Genomic DNA, 16623 nt, shown 5'->3' on the forward strand with positions numbered 1-16623 from the left:
TTCATGGCACAGAAACAATTCAATACAAATGCCAGTGAAACCTTATTACTTAAAGAGTAATAAAACCCCCACACATGTAAGTGAGTACGAACAGAGATGCTACTTTTGTTCACAGCATTAGTGATACTGGAATAGTGAATTCAGCTGTACAGCCTCTATATCGTTTTCTCAAGATGGCAAAAATCTTGTTTTTTCTTGGTGTTTTCTCCATAATTCGCCAAAAAAGGAGAAGAATTCTGTACCTCCTGAAGATGTTAACCAGAACGCCCCACATGCTGTTATTAGCACAGCAAGGGGTTTAGAAGGTCGCTGTGCGAAAAGAGCACAGCAGCAATTTGAAAAGGCTGCAGAGTACCAATGACTGTTACAGGAACACAGAAACAATGTCTACAGACCATTCCAAGAGGCTAAGAGAGCTCGAGCCTAACGTTAGTGACCGGGCAGTATCAACAGCGGTGCAGCTGCAGTGGTACAACAGATCTTAGCATTGATGTGTTTTGGGGTTATTTCCTACCATAGCAATCACTTAACACCGAAGCCACTTAAGGAATCGTACAGTACTTCTTTGCTGTCCTGTATTTTGGCTCTTCAAACTGTAGCTGAAAAACCAACCCTGATTAAACCTCGACTTTTTGTCAGACATCTCTATTTGAGAGAGCTGGTCTGCCATACCCTTAAATGACAGCACCGGTAGAAGTACATCATCACGTTTATGCGTAGGAACTAGCTGCATGCGTGGCTTCACCAGGGAAAAATGTGAAAGGCAGCTGGGTGGGAAACCATGTTCCCGAGGTAAGCTCCTGTTTGGCGAGATTGCTTTTGGCTTACCTGGTCGTGAGACCCTTGAGCTGCTGAATGCTGCTCCTCGCAGGCTGCTGTCAGGAGTCTGGGGGTTGGAGTTACCATGGAGATCACCGCATCTGACAGCTGAGGGGGCTGCAATGAGAGACAGAGGTACCCGTCAAGCCAGTGTGCATCACCTCATCAAACAAGAGCATTTGCCTCCTTTCACTTTTGGCATTTACCAAGGTACTATGCATCAAGTTAGGACATTTGGCAGGGCCATAAGGGGAAAAACCCAACACCCATCACAGAAGGAATTAGAGAGGCAAGGGCAAGCCCCAGCGACTCACAGCATTCGAGCGCTTTGCACTTCTTCAGGGACATGGAAGAATCCTAATACACCCTGAGCTTGGATCAACAATTTTCAGCCTCTTTGGTCAAGTATAAAATCAGCAAGCACTTCATCGAGAACCACCGCTGAGTACAGGACTGAAACGCCAGTGCGCTGCCCCAGAACAGCAGGGGGGCGAGACACAGAAGTGCTCTCTGAGAAGGCTTCCAGTGGGAACTGATTGAGCGTCACTTCTGTGCAAAAAGAAGTAAGTAGGCCAAAGAAATTATCTTCCTGTTATGTTTTGCGTGGAAAGTCTAAAAGAAAATATTTATGAAAACCAAACATGAAAGATAGCCTGGCATTCTTCTGCAATAATAAACCTGTTTGCAGACTCTTCCATGCCTGCCATTGAGCATGATGAGCAAAGCCTTATTTCCTATTACCTCTGCGATTCGACCGTCATGTGTCTTGACTAGCCTCCTACTCCTGCATTGCAAGCCTTAACTCTTATGCTCAGGTTGTGTCTACATAATCTAATAATTAAATGCTGTAAAGTGAAATGAGATATTCATTGGAGACTTTTTAAACTAATTATACTCTTCCACACAAATGTCTAACAGCTTTTAAACCTATACATTAAGGATCATTTTATGATATAATCAATTTAATAAATAACATATTTAAACACATCATCAGGAGAAGCTTTCATAAATTCAATTCTAATTCTCAGTCTGCAGTACTACAACATGTTCTCATTTACATCACTGTGAGACAAGTACACCATCTAACCAAATACAACTACTCACTTGAGAAAGAGTTATACCTATTCTAATCAGAGGTGAATGACTATGCAAGGGACAAGAAATGACTATTTTAGCACCACAAAGTATTAACAATACCTCAGGTAGAAGTCCATAGTTTTTCTGAGTTTGTCTCCGGAATGCACATGAACCTCCACCTACCTGGCTACCTACGTAATTACCCAGCTAATTCTCAGATGGCACTCTGAGATGACTGTTGTCACCTCTCAATCTTATTTTCAAATTGACTCCCATCTCATTTTTCTGTGGACCATGTTATGTTTATGCAAAATATAACATACTTAAGAAGCGTAACTCTATGTAAATATAAAATCTGAAAATCCAAGCAACAATTACAGGATTTTTCTGTTACAACTTCTCCAAGTCTTATGGGCAAATTGTTAAGAGTATTATTATATTAAAATTATCTCTATTCAATACTCTCAAATTATGCTATGCAACAGTAACTAACACATACTGAGGCTGCTCTGATGACAAATACCAGGAAAATAACTGGCTTGTCTGTGCTAAAGGCTTCTGCAAGATTCATGGAGTTTAAAGGACACTGTAGAATACCAGATACTCATACTGTAGCACTGTAGATGGAAGTATTGTTATTGAAGAAATTGTATTTAATTTATTCTGTCATAATCACACTCATAAATTGGTTGGGCCATGTTTTCATTTGTGCTGTTTACAAATCTTCTATACTGGATCACTGGTAGCTTTTTGTCAGTGATGGGATCACTTAAAGGCCATTCATCTTCCCAGGTTGCTACAGAGCAGGCAGGAGGTACCAGCACGGGCAGCACTGCTAACACGGGCTGGGAGAGCTAATCGAATCCTGCGATAAGCCTGGCTTTGGTTACCCTGCCAGGCAACTGTTTGGTAAAAGCGTTCATACTGGCTCTCTACTGAAAAGGGGTTTTGTGTGAAGACTAGAGCCAAGTAAATAAATTACTTTCAAGAATGAAGCAAGGGGAAAGAGACAAATTAGAGATTAAAAGATATTATTTATTATTATTTTATTACCCATAAGTGTCAGTGACACTTAAAAGTTCCTTAGATTTCCCTTATGATTGGGCGAGAACATACAAGTGGATGGTTGTAATAATTTGTCATGCTAGCAGACATGCCAGCAGATGCCCCTATCTATAAGGCTTTACTCAACAATAAAGGAGTTTCTTAAAATCTAATTTCATACAGAAATAAGTGCTAATATAAGCTTTGCAATAAACAGTATGCAAAACCAGAAAATGTTTTTTAAACTTTCACTGGTAACATTAACACTACAAACTATCAGTACTTACAATGGGATTAAGGTCTCCCCAATTCAGAAAGAAATTGAAAAAGCATCCCAACAGAGATCACAGAATACAGCTGCAAAAATGTTTAGAGCGCTGCAGAAATATTTGGAGAGATCAACTTGTACAGTTTATTAAAAAAAAAAAAAAAAAGACAGATGACCTGATTACAGCACCAAAGAATTTTCACGGGGAGAAAATACTAAGTACCAACTGGCTTGTTAATCTAGCAAAGAAGGGTAATACATAAACCAAATCAGCATCTGGAAGCTGACACCAAATTCAAATGAGAAATAAAGCACATGCTTTTCATCACCTGTGACTAACCATTAGTGCAGCTATCAAAAGAAGAATGCAGAGATTCTCCATTTGTTGGTATCAAGGTCTAGTGGGTCTTTTCTAGATGATTTTTAGTGAAAAAGCAAGGTATCCTGTAGTCACGTACAAGTTACTGGGCTTCATACAGACAGGCAAAGTTTGCAATATGGAGAGAGGGAGATCAGGTGATGTAGTCATCCCTTCCTGGTCATAAATTAAGTATATTATGATCTGAAACAATTGTCTAGCTTTGTAACTGAAGGGCTGCAAGGCAATGAGCACTGTGCATGCTAAGCTGCTGGTGCTAGCCCATACCTAGTGACACATATGCACATATAACCACGCTGACCATATAACCATATAACATATAACACATATAACCATACTGAGAGAGGAGGTGCGTGTTCAGGCCGTATGTGAAGTCAGAGAATTACAACCACCCTTCCAGAGACAGGTGGACTAAACTCTGCTACAAGTAATACTCAAGCTTCTAATTTAGGAAGCTGGTTCTTTCCTCCGTGAGCTGAAAGGACTCGGTCCCACGAGAGCGGTAGCAGGAGCTCTCTTTACACGGGTCATTTGGGGCATCAGTAAGATGACCGAAGGCAATACGAACGCTGCTCTCTGAATCTGCGCCTCTGCTCCACAGGCGTAGAGCAATGAATAACGGTGCTTCGGGTTATTAGCTACTTGCCAGTCCCATCCTTGCAAGCCATAAGCCTTCTGGGCAGAAAAAGCTTCCTACCGGGGTATTTCGGTGGGTCAGAGGAGCAGTTCGGCACCTCTGCTGAAATGCAGGTGCTGCCGTGGCCCCGCAGCACCACGATCCCAGCTCTCTCCCTACAATGGCAGCCTTACTGCGGGCACACGAGTAGCACGGGCTTCTCACAACAGGGGGAATGGGAGAAGAAAAGGAATTAAGAACAAGAAATGGCCTAAACGTTACACCAAACTGCTCTCAATTAGCAACCTTAAAAATTTCATCCCTCAAGCTAAGATAAGGGAAGATATTGGAAGTGTCAATTTAGCTAGCGTTAGTGCTGTTGCTGTGCCTTGGGCTGCTAAGCTGCCAGGAAATTTAACCATGTTTAAATATCAACCAAAAATAATAGCTAAAAAATTTCATTCATTTTTCACTACTTGTAAATCTGGTACACACAGTTTGACTTTGGACGTTGCACTACTTTTGAAAACACACAAGTCAGCCAAACAGTGCAAATACATCTATCAATCTCCTCATCTCCCAGCTGCTCCATCGGACACAACCTCCGTGAAGCAAAACCGTGGAAAACTCGGACATCCAACTCCCATGCAGGCACAGTTGATACAAAAATCCCCGCTTCGATCAGAAGTGCAAATTTAAGTGAAGAATATGGATGTTGCCTCCCACCCTTGTCAGGAAACTGAAATTGGGGGCCAGATTTATAGGAGGCGCTTGAAATTGTGCACGTGGCTAGGGGTAAGAACACCTAAATGGTATAGTAGATTTACTCTTGATTTAAACTCAGAATAGTTAGTCACATCATTTAGGAAGATGTTTTTGTAACTCCTACTAAATCCCTCTAAATAGATTTAGATACTTAAATATTTTTTTTCCAATCTGATTTATGTTTAAATGCTGTTTGTGCGTAGTTTCAACTAAATAATTTGATTTCTTTTTACTAAACAACATAGATGAGGAAAAACCAAACCAGTGACATTACTATTTTGTTTCATCAGATTTCTCTTAATGTTGTTCCATAGCAAAATGCCTTTAATTGGGTGACTAATTTATTATCCGCCTCCTTTCTGGCTTTTAAAGGCACAGGAGAGTTTAAATGATAACTAGGCCATCTTCAACAGACACTGAACTACAGAGGCATTTTTGAGAGATTTCACTATATCTCTGGGAAAGAAATGCAGGATACCTAGTGCAGAACAGGAGTATTTTTCCTTCTTTCCAATTGATAAACAGCTTTAATATTTTCAAACAACCCCTGGGGGATTATACTCATAGTAAACCAGGACTATATGGAAGATTCCAATAGGACACCAATGATTATGCCACCCTCCTGCAAAAAATAACCTAAAATGTATTTTCTAAAGCAATTCCTAAAAAGTGTACGAATCAGTGAAGAAAACATTCCAACATTTACAAAATTTCTGCTGATGTGCTGGGATTTTAATTTCCTTATGGATCAACGTTGTGCATAAATCTAATCCACAGCGGTATAACCAACCACAACAATTAGTCTGTACAAGGACCATGGATAACACTGCGTTCACGTGGAGCCAAATCCAGGACCACCATTTTCAACACAACACAACACCACACCACACCACAACATGCTGGGTTTCTCTGTCGTGTTTCCACAGAGTACCTATGTACTGGAACTGCAATCTCTGTTCAGAAAAAGCCACACAATGCCTGCGTATTGATGTATTTGCCCTCAGGTCTTGTAGAGTAAACAAATATTATTTAATGGCTTGCTATGATAAAAAATTTCATCTCTAGACACTTATGTATCTATCTTTCCCCCATAGCCGCTGCGTCTAAAGGAAGTTAGGAGAGTTTCTTTTATTTTAAATCTACCATAGACAAATGCTCAGATTCGATGAAGGCAGCAAAGTCATGAGTCAGAGTCAACTTTCAAATAAATATTCATTACAGTACTAGTGCAGAAAGTCTTCCCATGGTAAAATCTGAGCCAAAGCAACAAAAAAAAACCCCTCAGAAACAACCTGTCTTCCCAGAAAAACTTAAAATACTTAGACTTGAGAGCTTCTCCCCAAAGTAGTTCAGGTGCGGCTCACAGAGCCTGGGCTGCCACTTCGATGCAAGTGTCTCGAGGGTACACAAAACTGCAAGTGGAAACTCTTTTCATGTTTTCTCTTAACCAATTCTCTCAAAGCTAGTGGACATCATGAAATGAAGAATTTCGGAAGCATGGTCTCATTAATTTGGCTATATCCTGCCACTCCTTTTCTGCAGGCTCCTCCAAAGATTAATTAGCTCCTAGCATCCCGGATAGTAACTCAATACAACCAGTCTTACAGCCAGACTGGAAGCCACAGTTACAACATGGACTCTCAGAATTACCTACCACAGCCAGCGCTTTGCCTCCATGGACGCTTCAACACCTTTAGTCTTTTTCTGCTTCAGCTGTGCATTTCAATGTAGCAGATATTTTCTCTATTGTGCATAACAGTTTCAGAGGCAGGAGATACACGAGCTACCAACCATTATTTGATAGGCTGGTACTTTCAGCAATAATGACGAATTTATGGAAAGCTTAGCTGTCAGTAACCAAGGCAGGTACCAATACTGAAAATGCCTTGTACTATAAGAGGATCTTTTTTCACAGTACACAGATTCAAGGGTGCTGTGGCCTACAACACAGCAATTCTGATTTTTTTTTTATTAGAAAGATATACACACATCAAATAGCATAACTTTTATTTTGGCAGCCCTCAGGCAAACTGAATGCTATTTTTCTAATTAACAAGTCCAGATTAAAAAAAAATACTTCTCTCTTGATAGTAACTCATGAGATTTCTGTTGAACTTTAAAAAACACGAAACAGAAAGCCCAGCATGCCTAGGACTGTTGTGATGGAAACACAAAGAAAAGCACTTAATTATTAAATCTGTGATACTGCAGGTAGGTGGGAAAGAATTATCCCCTTCAGAAGCACTGAACTGTAATCCCCTCGTTTGTCTATTTAGCTCTACCTCAGGCAAAAGCGTAAGAAACAGAAAAGAAGAAATGTAGTCTCCTCGGCATTGCCCTAACAATCACCATTAAGCAATTTAAAAGTAAGTGCAAGCTTAAAAAGAAAAACCACACAATTTAGTTTAATTCATGTAACTTTTTCCCCGAGTAGATCTGTCATTCTAACCTAAGAAATGAACTTTCAAGTCTTTGTGCAAATTCCGCATTGCTTTCATCACGGACACCTTGGAGGTACCCAAGTGCAGAGCAGCACGTGAAAGGATTTGCTGTTTCCCACATCTGGACGATGCAGAGTGTGTAGAGTTTTCTTGAGGTGCATTGGGAATGTGAATTGCAGCCTGCGGCAAAGACAGTTTAATATGTGTAGCCAATATCGTCAGCTTCATTTTGGATTAGCTGCAGTTTCCAAGAAATTTTGAAGGTGGGGTATGATGGGCACTGTGGTAATATAATCTTGATGTTGCGGAGGCATAAATAACCGTTGCAAGGTCAGGCTTTAGGAGAAACGGCTACAATCAACTTAGTAGGAAGAGAGATGGCGGGCACTTTGGACATGCCACAGGGAATCTGGGGAGCGGCTTGTCCCCAAAGGACCTTTTGTAACTTCATCTTGGGTGGAACTCCAGCTACACACCACTGTAACCAGATGCATATATATGGTAATTAATGTATTTAAGTTGCCGTTTCCCCTTACATTACAACAATTGTATGAAACACTGTAGGCTAGAAGCTGCTGAATCAGGAAATGGATCAGAAGCTAACTAAAATGTCTTTCTAGTTATTGATTCCTGCTCTCTGTTTCATGTCAGCTTCCTAGAATCCATCCAACACAAGCACGAAAGGGTAATGAGTTTCTGAACACACACTCTAATAGTGCACACTGCATCAAAGCTTTCAGTAATTGCCTGGATGCTGCTTCCCAGCAGTACTAAACAACTTAAATATAATTAGCTGGAAGCCCTATGGGCTGCATTTCCCCACTGGAACACCTCTTACACTAATCCATTTATCAGGCTGACAGATGACTGAATCGCTGGTACTATGGACCCATTCTACTAATAATATTTCTCAAGCCAACATTTTGGTTCATTCCTTATCTGGTACATTTTTGCAAAGAAAAAACCTGCATTATTTCATGTGAGGAAAGAACCAGACGCATAACACATCCATCTCTTCCCAATACTGAACAATGTTATTTGTTTGATTAGCCCACTAAGTATAAAATGCTGGAGCTATCAGGCAGAAAATGGAAATGAAACATATGCATTATGGAACTGTATATGGAACTGTAATGCCAAAAATAATAGGGAAACACACAAACACTAGAAGGACTTTTGGAATTTTTCCAGCCATTCAAAAGTTTTCACAAGTTTGGATAATAGGATAGTGTTCAGTGTGTCCTTCCTGAAGACGGCTTGACTATAGCTGTCAAGCCATAATTTCTCCATACTATTTATTTCTTGTACATCCTTCTGAATGATAGGTGACAAAAGAAATTTTAAAGCTGTTTGCATTATATGCAAATAGACATGAACCGAACATCATGCTGCCACAGAACTATGCACTTTGCAAGGTGCTAGAGAAGTCTCATAAAAGTACAAAAAAAATATTTAATTTCTTGGGTAGAGTTTTATAATGTTGTAATAAACTATTTTATCATTGTATCCCTGTGGCTTTTATTTCCAGACAGGTTCCAATAAGTGGACCTCTGCAGGGGCTGAAATTTTCAGGACTGTAGGCAAGGTCTTCCCAAATGTGCCACGCTGTTGAAATGAAGTTATTGTAAAAATACTGAATTCTCATCCAATTCTTTTAAATGATGTAAAAATATTACTCTAGGATGTTATAATCTCATGTTTCCTTTCTAACAAGTTGTGGGACAGGAGATAAAAAAGGGACAAAGATGGTAATGGCCAGTAAGAAGACCTAGAAAAAGAGGGGGTTTTAAAAGTGGCCGCCTTCTAGACCCATTATACTGCAGTCAGTAACCCACATTCTGGCTTGGAATCACCAGGACACCAGGATGGAGCGGTAGCGTTGTTTATCTGGTTATTTCCCCTGGATGTTGTCACCAGGGACACAGAAAATCTTGATGTTGCAAAACAACAAACCAAGAAGAAATGACTCCTTGTACTACTTCTACATGAGCCAAACCAATATGCTTGTTGTAAAGCTGACGGCCAACATTGATGAAGTCTCTTAAAAATTCTCTCAACTGCAAGTTGACGTTAACCCATAGGCTCATCCTTTTACCTGGAAAGATGGCCATCAGTAGGAATTCAATTCCAAAGAGTGACTACAAAAGCTATACTTAAACATTTAACAATGAAAGAGATAATTGAAATATAGTTATTCAGGGATCAGAAACAAACTGATTTAGCTTGTGAATCAAGCAGCAGCAAGATGACGTACAGCCAGGACTTCCCTGGATCACAGGCCAACCTCATCCATCTTAGAACAGGGCCAAGGAACGGCAGCTACTCGGACATTACCAGACTTGATTTTTTGAAAATGCAATCACAGGTGTTCACACTGCCTGGTAAAGTACCTAGCAGGTTATAAAATACTGAGCCTTTGGAGAGGTCTTCACGTGAACCCAGGAGCAGACATCTCAGTTTCACATGCACTCTCCACCCACTCCTTCCCTCCGGCCTGAAACTGGAAAACTCATCCCAGAGACACTGACACTTGCACACCCGCCAGCCGACCTCCCTGTCATTCTAAGCCAGCCTCTTCCTTCCCAGCTTCTTCTCCTCTGTTTTGTGTATTTTCTTCTTCTACAAAAGAGCAGACAGTATCCTGAGCAAGGGCTGCCCTGAACCATGTGAACCTCAACACTTGTCAGTCATTCACTTTCACAGGAAACGCAGCATTTTACACTCCTGTTTCCACAGACTCCTTTGAAAGGCAGCAGTATTGAGCAGAACAAACATCAGATCTCATCAAAAGAACATCTTGAAGTAAAAAATGTTGAAAAATCTTCTCCTGATTTTAGCCATTTTTAATGAAACAGATCGTGGTCATGAATTTTGTAAGTAAGAAACTCTCTTTGCCAGGCAGAGAATGTAACATTACTTTCATTCCTATGCTTCACGGAAGGGTTTGCTATATTGTCAGTGAAGTTGAATTTCCTGGGTATTATTTCTCATTTGAGACAATTCTTTAATTCTTGACATAAATAATATCTCTTTAAAGCACTTCCAAAATTATTACATAAACAGATTGTTCCCTTTACTTTAAGCCAGGGGCAAATACACAGCAGCAGCTTTATAGTTAAATAGGTGCACTAATTTCTTGGAGTTTGTTAACAGAAACAGAAAAAAGAGTTTGAGGAAAAGAGAGGAATCATCTAAGAACAAAACCTACAGCTGGAGTCATACTCCACTAACTGCTGTACTTCGTATGGTAGGCAGCGTACACTCGGAAGGACGTGGCATGCTAAGCAGTTAGACACTGCAAACACGCAGAGGATATTGTGAGTGCAAATAAATGGCTGTTCTCAAAAGCATGGCAGAAGTGACCTAATACATTGATCTGCAAACAGAACACATATATGTAATACCTACTTGAAAATTAGACTTTTATATTCAGTAACTACTATCCTTCAGCATTCATATAAATATACGGAGTTTTCTTGCAAGACGACTTCTGTGGAGTCTCCATCTTTGGGCTCCTGAGTGGACCAAACCCAGAACAGCCGGGTCTAACCTGGAGCTGGCCCTGCTTTGAGTCAGGTGTTGGACTAAAGACCTCCTGAGGTCCCCCCCAACCTGAATTATCTTATGATCCTACAACAATAACCTCTCCATATTAAAATTACATATGCTTGCATATTGTGCTATTTACATAGAAAATAAGGAGCTTAATAAGAAACGTATGGGCACAAACTTGCATATTGAATTCAGACAGATCCAAGGTCTTAAAGATATCAAACATGAGATGTTCTTTCCGATCACACAAAGTTTATGCTGGTTAAGCAACTGTAACAAAGCTGAAGACTGATGACTAAAGACACAGAATGTTTTTGTTATACTGCAGATTACCTTCCAACATTACCTTTTCCTTTTACCTAAATCATTTGTAGAGCTATAGGAGTAAAAAGTATTTATATTAAATTAAATTACAGTTTAACTATGTGAATTGCAATCCTCCCTCCAATTAAAATTCCACAAAAAAAACCCAACCACCCCTTCAAAATTATCATTGCATGTTACAGGAAGCAACTTCTCCAAATTTTGGTCCAGTTGATGCTCTCTCATCATCATATGCCTTATAGGAGTTAAATGAATATCTCTACGCTAAGACCAAATTCACCTCTTTTGACTAGCATATATGAGAAAAGTTTGATTGTATAATGAGATTCCCAAAGTATTATCTCTCAATATATGTAATGTTCTGTGCTTTAACACAATTCTGATACCATAAACACTATGATCTAACCATCTTTGTTTTATTTAATTTCATTTTTGCCATGTACTTTAAGAGGTATTTTAGCTAATAAAACTCACAGATTTTTAATGACTCTCTAGTGTCTACTTTATTGAAGATACACACAGAAAGAGTTGTCAAGATCTTAGTATTAGTAAATGGTTATCTAAATGATTTAGCCAATACATAGTTTATATTCCCTATCTCATGGTATGTTCAAACACAGTAAAGTCTGCGAAGTACGTTCCACAGTCATTACAAAAAATTTTAAAGTGAAATTCTGACACTCGATTAAGAAAAAAAACAACCACCAAACAAACGCAAAACCACACCAAAGCTTGAAAATTCAGCTAATTGGTTAAAACTTGTGGAGGAGGGAGAAGGACTTTGAAATGCAGAAAACTACAAAGTTAAGTTTTTTTTGTTTTTCCTGAAGCTTCCTTGACCTTGCTATTCCAGCATGAAAGCCCAAAGGTCCTGATTCTGTTGCTCCAAACATAATTTCTTCAAAGTCTGCAAGGACCAAAGAGCTTAAGAATGGAAAGAGGAAAATGCTTCTTATTACTTCCAGCACCGCAAAGTGTCTCAGTGTTTAATGCCTGCCTGCACACCAACTGTATTTAATAAATTCTTCTAGCTCTGTTCAATAAATAGTAGATCTATTTTTTCAAATGCTAAAGTGAGAAATCAAGACCATCTGAAAGTCATACAGATCAGGACAATAATCTGAATTACAATGCAGACTGCTTATATTTGTGTGTGTCTCCTAATATAACACTGCACCTTCATGTACATTTTATAGTACTGAATTTTATGCAGCCAGCATGTGATGTTACTTTTAGTCAGCACTAAAAGTTGATTTTTCCCAGGGTCTAAGAAGTCCAATTACCATTGACTTCAAAACAAAAGGGAAGCAGCTTGCAGTTCTGGAAACCATGTCAGGTCTTTCATCTTGAAAACTAAACTCTCCTTCTGCAAATTGAGAAAACTGTGAAAAGTGAGAGCAAGTATTTGCACAGAAAGATATCTGCTTTTATTGTGCTGTATTAAATGAAACAGAACGTTTTTGTTTCATGATGGAACATGTCAGGGTTGTTCATACCACTTAACTTTTGATTCCAATTTAAGTGTATGTATATGGGTGCTGATGCCTAAAGCTGGGTTGTATGAATATTCAGTCTTCATTATAATGAGTGGTTTTCTTGTATTACATTAGCAGGAAAAGAAGCATCTAATAGCAAAAGATTCACTGAAGTCAAAGAAGAATTACAGGAATGATAGCACCAACAAAACAAAGGATCATTGAGAGTCTTCTTGCATCTCTGTTTAGAGATTTTGTTTACTTTACATCTAAATGTTTTAGTGAGATGGAAGCTGTTACAGTCATTTTTTACCCTAGCCTTTGAAATTATTTAGGAAAATTCTGAGGCATAGGATAAGAGGCTTAGAAGCTTTGCTTAGATATTTTGGAGGACAGGTATTAAAAAGTTAAATTTCATCAGGGTAGCAGAAAGTCTAGCCATATTCCCTACGCTATCCACTATAGTTTGCAATTTCAGGCTGCAGTCATGCTTCTTGTGCCGAATGAAGCTTCACTGGTGTAGCCTTATTCCCTTGCTTCTCGTAATCACTCTTCCCTTACATTCCTGCCCAACGTTGCTGCCCCTCAGTATCTCTAGAATAACTGCTTATGTCAAAATGATTCTGATTAAAAGAGTTCAGAGAGTTGGTGTTAAAAAGTGTTTAAACTAACTTAGATTACAGTGAACAAATCAGGTTAGGGAGTGACTACATGATCAATTAAATCTCGTGGGAGCAACACTGAACAGTTGTGAACAGTGGAGGACAGGAGCCTGTGCAGCCAATGCAGCTGCTGCCAGAATAACATGTAGGAGACACTGAGAACTGGCCTCGTTCTTAGGTTTTGCCCCTTTATTTTCTTTTCTCTTCCCAATATCTAAAATCCTAAAATTCTTATTCCTGATTCAGGCTGCCAAATTTCCTCAAAACAATTACCTCTCCAGCAGTGCCCGTGTCCAGACCTTTCTAAAAGTCAAGGCACATCGATATGGTGGCTAAAAAAACCCACCCAAAACAAACACCTCCCCCCCCCCACCTCCCCAATCACCACCCCAGTAAACCAGCAATGAGCTTAAACACAGTCATCTTGGCGTCCTCAATTCACCTTGTTATTGCACCTCCAGTTGCTGCAGCACAGACGGGATGCAACATCTCCCACTGTTTGGGGACTGCCCCTAAAGGTGAGCCGTATGTTTTGCAATACCTAGAAACAGCAGGGTAAGATAAGGAAATCTCTGCAGCCTTAAGGCAGAGTTGCTTTGATTTCACTGCTTTGTGGCCTGCCATTATTTTATTTTAGTATTTTTTTTTAAGTGAGAGCTTTTGCAATTTAATTTATCTGGGTTAAGCCTACAGAAAAAAAATATAAATACTGTGTCTGTGTGTGTGTATAGGGGTGTGGGTGTAATGCCTAGGAAATCTCCTGTGTTATCTGTCTGTGTAACATTTTACCTTCCACTAGACAAATATATTTTTAAACAGTCTGGAATCAAAACAACATTCTCAGCATTCAAGACATTCTGTCATCACTGCCCATTTGTTGCCCTCTAGGTTTCTCTCAGCTGGCAAATCTCCCATTTAAGGAATTATCAGATTCATCTGCTTAGACAAGGCTGCAAAATAAAATGAAAAGCTGGATTATTCTAGAGAACTCGTATTTTTCTTTCAGGGCAGAAAATCCAGCGCACAAGAGCTGAGCATTAATAGCAAATGGAACCAATCTCTCAGACTTCACAATTCTACCTCACTATAGTCTGCAAAATCTAATTTTGACCAAGACGCCACAACATTTATTTTACATTTATCCTTTACTTCTTTAAATACGTTTATTGCCACTTATTATGTTAACCTGCTTTGGAGCCCCAAATATTATGCTCATAGGCAATTTTTTTTTTCTGCTGTAGTTCTAGTAAGCATGCTGCTTGTGCATACTGCTGCTTCTATGTCATTTTTCATCAAGAATTACCAATTGCTTTGCTACCGTTTCCCCTACATCATATTTTTTTGCAGAGAAAGTGTAAGAAAAAAAGGAAGAAACCATGTAGAAATGAATAAATTACCAGTTTTCCACAGCAAGATGGCTCAGGATTTTTTGAGTGATGGGAGTAGCTTTCATGTTAGAAGCTGTACTGCAAAACCTTGCTTGTGTTTCTGGGCCCATTGGCTGCAGCACCAAGATTTCTGGAGGCATATGCCATGGTTCTTAGCACTTAAATACACTAAATACACTAAAACTCTACACAACCCTTTTGTATCGAAGTGTGGGAACACTACTTTCTCCCCCTAGGTAGAAAGAAAACTGTGGGAAGGTCTGGAGAAACATCTCAACATCACGTTTCCTTACTAAACAGCTAAAGTAGGTTTCATTTTCTTGCCACAGATGAGGGAACTAACAAAAACTCTGTCAAATTCAGGTTAGGGTTTCACCCAGTGAGTGTGTACACACACGCACGTGCACCAAGTTAAGCAGAAGATGAACATATGAGAAATCGTAAGTGATCCTAACGTGATTAACATACTGCAAACCCATTATGGAGCCAGAACTGCTTTATGGAGACTACTGCCTTCCAGTATTGATACTAAACCACTATCTTATGCTTTCACCCAAGTAAAAGTCTATTTCAAGGTATTATGTGGTTATAACACAGTGATTAATCAACTTCTTTTTTAGAGCCTTCTCTGAGAGCTAGAAATTCATGATTCACTTTATTAGTATTCTGTAAAGCTTTCCGTATTTTTTGAGTGGTATGATTAAATTTATCTGTGGTTGCTAATGGCTGCAATATGGAAAATGCTCCATATGAAAGTCACACACACCAAATGGATCTCCTTAAACACACTGCAAATCCCAAACAAAAAGGACTGCAACTGACAAATACTTTTCATCTATTCTCAAACAGGCTAACCTGAATATGCTGTTTGTGCAAAAGGCAGACAGGGAGGACTTGTGAGTTGTGCACAACTCACAACATTATATTCACCACATCTTAAGGTTGGAGATTAGTCCATAAGCTCATTTTCAGCGTTCAGGCCCTGTCGACTCACATTTTACAAGATAAAAACTCATCCAAGGTTTGATGCCATTAAATGAGGACTACCAAAAAGCATGCTGAATTTGGAAATCTGATGTGTTCCAGTGCATCACTAAATACAAAGATTTTCTACTAGGTTTCAAGGGTCGTCACACTGTCTTAATTCTTTAGACTGCACGTTCCAGTTGTCCAGGCTTGGGCACCAACAGCTACTGAATACACTTTGCCGTTCTGATCATAAAGTATTGAAAAATTATTAAAGAAATCAAGCCAACTGTTTAATAAGATTGAATCCATCAGCCATACAGACCTACAAATACATTTGGTTTTATTGAATGTTGCAAGATATTAGAGCATACAATCTCATTAAAGAGCCAACCGATAAATAATTTTGTGCCATCTGAAATGACAGTTCATTCTAAAACCCAAAGTCATGCCCCAAAGAACAGTAAGATATACTGTAACATAAAACAACCAACGTAAGAGCAGCAATGTCTCAAGGTATCTATCATTAAGTAATACTAGCAACAGAAACCATGGCTGATATCTGAGCAATTTCTCTGTTGCGTGCATTGCAATGTGTACTCTGGAAGCACAAAGTTCATTATGCAGAAGTTAAATGATCTTGTTGTTTCTCCTTTATTTCTTCATGAGCTGCTGAGCCATTCGAAGTTATTTTCAGATGGAAAAAGTACCTTTGTTCCAAAAGAGACACTGGTGTGACTTTTCAGAAATATCATGTTAAAAATAAACCATCATAAAAATTGCATTGTATTGACTCCGTGACTCTAAAAATGCACTCTAGCCTGTCATTACCAGTAAAGGTGATGAA

At 39.2% G+C, this 16623-nt stretch overlaps 1 protein-coding gene across 4 annotated transcripts in view; it reads right to left on the reverse strand.

Moving 5' to 3' along the window:
• Nucleotides 1–16623, reverse strand: part of TBL1X (transducin beta like 1 X-linked) — a 204880-nt gene that overhangs the window by 94494 nt on the left and 93763 nt on the right. For 3 of the 4 annotated variants that reach the window (XM_075776666.1, XM_075776651.1, XM_075776659.1), the window contains one exon: nt 829–936. The gene's annotated coding sequence lies outside the window, so the exon portion shown is untranslated. Of the gene's footprint in view, nt 1–828; nt 937–16623 lie in introns of those variants that run through there. The other variant, XM_075776674.1, reaches the window with a different exon arrangement.

Source organism: Balearica regulorum, chromosome 1 (genome assembly GCF_011004875.1).
Source record: "Balearica regulorum gibbericeps isolate bBalReg1 chromosome 1, bBalReg1.pri, whole genome shotgun sequence".
Classification (NCBI taxonomy): Eukaryota; Metazoa; Chordata; class Aves; order Gruiformes; family Gruidae; genus Balearica; species Balearica regulorum.